Source organism: Parasteatoda tepidariorum, chromosome 10, assembly GCF_043381705.1.
Source record: "Parasteatoda tepidariorum isolate YZ-2023 chromosome 10, CAS_Ptep_4.0, whole genome shotgun sequence".
Taxonomy (NCBI): Eukaryota; Metazoa; Arthropoda; class Arachnida; order Araneae; family Theridiidae; genus Parasteatoda; species Parasteatoda tepidariorum.
This window is the reverse complement of record NC_092213.1, coordinates 49,717,420-49,723,352: the sequence shown is the minus strand read 5'-3', so window position 1 is coordinate 49,723,352 and position 5,933 is coordinate 49,717,420.

The following is a 5,933-nucleotide window of genomic DNA, read 5'->3' as shown; positions in this document are numbered from 1 at the left end:
TTGTTTTGTCAATTACTGGAATGTGTTATCATTGCGTCATCAGGTTTTACTAAAATAACAAAAGTGAAAATGAGCTAATAAAGCAACATTGAGGAGGTTAAATTGAGCTCGATTTCGTTAAAAATAATCCATTTAATAAACCAAATAAAAATTATAATCTGTCATCAAAATGTATTTGGAGAAAAATTTTAAGCTTTGATTCTAATAAGATATTAAATAAGTTTTATACTAAATAAGTTTTTTGTACTAAATAAGATTAACTTCTTATAATTTTTGAAAATAAATATTAAAGCAAAATAATGATCTAAAACTACTCTCATCTATTATAAACAATACATATAAGGAATAGAATAACTTCAATCAAAGTAAAGTTATTTTCCATCAATTTATTTCATTTATTTATAAACAGGAAAAACTTCCGAATATTTACTCAATCATATATCTCTCAATTTGAAATTATTGGGTTTCACCATTTACAGAACATGTCTGCTAATTTCTTAACTAAACAGCCATTAACTATGCGTAGAATAATCATAAATGTGTTAACTATTCTGGTAAATAGGAAAACACTCATACTATATTGAACGGAGGAGAAGTATTTATTATTAACATAAAGAGTTCATTTCGTAAAATCTTTGGTAAATCTTTCACAAAAAATTTTATTGCCAAATGAAAACGAACTTTAATAGTTATAAATTTCTAATGAATAAACAGAACTTAAACAGTAAATAATACATTTTAAAGTATACAATAAATTTAAAACTTTTACAAGATTACGATTAAAAACTTAATTTTATTAGTAGGTTAATTCAGGTTTGAGAGAAATACTTCATGAAGAATAAAATAGGATTTTTAAACTAAGTTTGTAGTTAAGTTTTAAGTCATTGACGCTTAAAATTTTTTTTCCTTAAAGAATACTTCAGCCAAAAATATTTCATGGGAATTTTAATAAAATAATAATTTTTGCATGCATTTAAATAACAATGATTTTAAAAAAATGATTTAAAATTTTATGAATATTTATTTCTCCTATTCCATTTTTTAATTTATTTTATTCTTTTTAAATTAAAGAATATGTATGAGAGCAAAACCTTATAAACTAAACGATATGTTCGATAATTAAATTAAATAAAGTTTTTTTTATGCCTTCCAGAGACTATTTCATTACACTCCTTTTTAAAGGGCAACTAATTGAGGAGTTCGGCTCGGGCGTTCCACTGTATATATATTGCTTGCAAAAATTGCAGAACATAGAGCTAAAAACTAGAGCACTATATTGAAATAAATCAGTTGAATCTTTATGCAAAATGGAGTTTTTCTTTTAGGAAATTATCTAGGTTTTTGTAAATTGTATAATATTATGTCGAACTGTGCAATTGATTTTCTACACATATGTTTCTGAGAATTTCATGAACTAATTAAATTAAATAACTATAAATTAGTTAATAATTAAATTTTTATGTATGCCTCTTGAATTTTTAAAACTTAGTTCAGATAAATCATCATTCATTATACCAAATGTTATTTAAAAGTTATTAATTTTCATTTCATTTATTTAATTTATATATCTTTAATATATTTTATAAGTCTTGATTTTTTGTTATATTGTTAAATGAAGAAACAAAGATAATTTCTAATCTACATGCAAAACAACTTGCATTTTCCGTAACTGAAAATTTTTTAAATAATTATTTTACCGAATCCCATTTCAATTTAATTTTTATTATTTAACTTTTTCCTTTTTCCCTATTTATTTTTCTTGTCATTCCAATTGCTTGTGAGCTTTTAAAATTGTTTCTCATGCTGCCATCTGTTAATAAATTTTACAAATAATCAGAAAATTCCAATTGTTTTTAAATTTTTACAAACTTGATAATTTTATTTTTTATTTGAAAAGCTCGATAGGAAGCAATAATAAACGCTTTATAAATGCATGATCTTTTCATAATTTATGCAATATATTGTTATCAGGAAAATAATATTTATTAAGAAAAATATCTCTTTCATTTTCAAAGGCATTTTACTTTAAATAATTTCAGAAGGGCAACCGAAATATGAAATAAATTATAGATCATTGTTCAGATCTAACTATAATTAAAAGTTTCAAAGTTTACTGGTTAAAAGGAAATGCCATAATTCTCTGAACCCCTTTAACTCTTTTGCGGAACCATAAGGTCCGGTAGAACACCATTTGGAAAACACTGCTTTAGATCAATATTTAAAAGTATTGCAAAATGGTATTGAACATTTTTTTAAAAGCAAAAGATTTATCTTTTGAAGTAAAAGAAATTTCTCATGAAGATAACGAATTCAACTTACATTTCTGAAAAATTTTAATGTTCTCTTGTATAAAAATTAATTTAGTTAATGTGAGGGAAAAAAAACTTATATGTGATTTCTAAAAATTTTAATTAAAAGAAAATATAAATAAATATAATGAAATGCAAAATACATATCTCTATTCATAAATTTTTGTTGATAAAACATCGTTAATTTCATGATAGCTTTTTAAATATTAATATTTTTTGAGCATATGTAAAAGAATGAATGTAAAATTTAGATATTTTTTAATACTAAAAAGAAAAACAATGTAATTAAAATCTTATTCAATGTTTTTTTCTTCTCTTTTTTAATTTTCGCTTTTTTATGATATTAACAATAATTATGATACCAACAAAATATAAATGATTATGAATTATGTAACAAACAAAGTGTCTAATTGGAAGCAATCAGTCAACAAAAAAATTATTAAAAGCGAAATATAATTCCGTTTTTTTATGTTTTTAAATCACATGCTTTGATTTCTAAATTTAACAATCAAAACACTCAATTTCATTCTTTGTTTAATGATGCTTAATTTTCTATTACTCATTAGAATTTTTGTAAGATTTCTTGCTTTTAAAAGTTCATAAACTGAAATCCAGTACAATTCAGTTTTATCCAGGCGAATAATCAACCTTTTAAATTTATAATACTATTTTAAATTAATTAATCAAAAAGTTCAGTCGTTAAAAGTCAAAATATGTCAGTGAAAAAAATAAATATTTATAAATAATTCCTTTACGCTTTATTTATTCTTTAAGTTTCCTTATGTTTTTTCCTAATTTTATCCTTGTGGCAAAAAAACTTTTTTTTCAAGTATATTAGTTCTAAAATTAATTAAACAAACACAGAAAAAGTATTTGCTTAATTAAATCGATGTAATTCAATTTAGTTAAGCAAATACTTATTCTGATTTAAAGGTATTTAAAAATGTATTTATATATAAAAAATGACGAAAGGTAATATAAGAGCAAATTATTAGGCGAATAAAAATAATATGATTAAATTATTTTCTTCTCTTAAATACCCACAGTAAGGATAATTCGTTCACTAAATCCAATATCAATTTATTCAATTATGAAGGCCAAACTAATTGTCATATTCAACTTTATATATTTTATCTCTGCTCACAAATAAAACGTCTAATATATTTTCAACTTATCATTTTAAAAAATGTAGTAAATAAAATTCAAAGCATTTCAATAATATTTTAACGAAAGAAATCCATTGAATGAAATTTTTTGATTGAATTATTTATTATTTTATTTTTGCTAAAATTTGTCATTTCATACTCGACATATTACGCTTAAATCCAGCAATTTAAATTTATCAAATGTTTTTCAAACTAGCTATTTCGAAAATATGTAGCCAATAAAATACAAAATATTTAAATGATTATTTTATAAAAAAAAGAATTGTTGGTTGGAATCTTTCTTATTGTCTTACTTGATCATGGGAAGTCTATTTTGTTCATATTTTGTTCAATAAAGTTTTATTATTAAACAATTAATGCAAAAAATATATGCATAAACTTGGGATGAATAAATTCCAATAATAGCACACCTTTGCAGTAGTTTAAATTCAGTGTTTTTTTTTAATTAGTTATTCAAAAATGTGAAACAATTTAAACTAAAATAAATTTAGCGATTTTATAATATGGAAATTAATTGAATAAAATTGTTGATATATATTTTTTTTAATTTCCCCCAAAAATCTTTTGTACACTAAATTAAATTTCAAGTTATGAATAAAAAAGTTTTTATCAATTTATATTTATCATTTAATTCAATTTAAGCCACACAAATACAGCAATTTGAGTCCAACTTATTTCAAACTAATTACACAGGAAAAAAAAAAATTTTTTTTGCAGAAGAATTTTTTAACTTCGATAGCGCGATACTTTTCATACTTATGTAATAAATCAGCAATGTTTCTGTATCACTGATTTCCAATCAGCAATCGGTTTCTGTATCCAAACTATATTTTTTTAAGGACATTTTCAGTCTTTATTTTTTGTCGAAATGTACAAGTTAAAACACATTATATATAACAGGAGGTTACGTAAATGTTGTGATAAACTCTTGCGGGAGTTTGGGTACATTATCAGCATTAAAACTGCATAGAAACCCATGCCAAGAAAGGTGGTCATACGCCTCTAAGGGCTATTCTCCATTATGAACTGTTTTTTCGTGTGCTCGTGCAACAGGTCATAACAGGGAAGTGACTCTATGTGCTTAGGACGACATTTCGGGACATGGGTTCCTATGCAATTTAAATCCTGTTGATGTCTCTTAACTCCCCAAGAAGTTTGTCGCAACATTAACCCGACTTACCTTTCTACATATAACCTTTTTAAGTTTGTACATTTCGGAAAAAAAATAGACTGAAAATGTTATTTCAAAAAAGCTGTAGATTTAGGAGTAAAACTAATTTCAGGTTTCGAAATCTCCAAACCCGAATAAAGGCAACAAAACATTCATTTCCGAGTGCAATTTATAAAAAAGTGTTTCTTAAAACTCACAATTTTTCTTCAATATTTTAATGAAAGAAATTAACTAATTGAAATTCGTTTATAATTTTATAAAAAAAAGCATTATGTTAAAAAAATTTATCATAATGAAAAAGGTTTATGAATTAATATTTAAATACATTCCAATTTAAATACAACCAAATCTAGTAATATGAGTACAATGTATTTTAACTAATTATTCTAAACTGTGTAGCATTTAAAGCTAAAAATACCGAGGAATATTCAAAAAGAAACTTATCGACTGAAATTTTTCTTATTATTTTAACTAAAAATGGATAGTGCATTTTGCTCGAATTATGAAATTACAAGTGCAAAGTTTTTACCCATTTGCAATCAATATATTTCAATTTAAATGAGCACAAATCCAACAATTGGAATTTCAAACTATCTATTACTTTTGTAATTTAAATTCAATATTTTTAGTAATATTTTAATGAGCTAAATCTATAGAATGAAATTTTTTCTATTGTTCCAATTACTCATGCAAAATATATTCAGTACATTGAGTTTTTTATTAAATTATTAAAACAATTTTTATTTCAATTTTTACGCTATTTTATAATTTTATTACGACCAAATCCAACAATTTAAATCCCGTATATTTCAAACTAAATTTTTAACTCTGCGTATTAAGTATTATTTAACTCTATGTATTAGTAATATTTTAGCGAAAAAAATTCGTTATTTAAAATTTATTTTATACCTTTAATTGTTCATAGAGAATTTATTTAAAGTTAAATTAATTATTGAAATGAAATTTTCTCTATTGTTCCAATTACTCAGGCGAAATATATTTAGTGCATTGAGTTTCCTATTAAATTATTAAAACATTTTTTTTTTCATTTTTTACTCTATGTTTTAATTTTATTATGACCAAATCCAACAATTTAAATCCCGTATATTTCGAACTAAATATTTAACTCTGTGTATTAAGTATTATTTAACTCTTTGTATCAGTAATATTTTAACGAAAAAAATCCTTTATTTGAAATTTATTTTATTTCTTTAATTTTTCATAGAGAATTCATTTAAAGTTAAATTAATTATTGAAATGAAATTTTTTCTATTGTTCCAATTACTC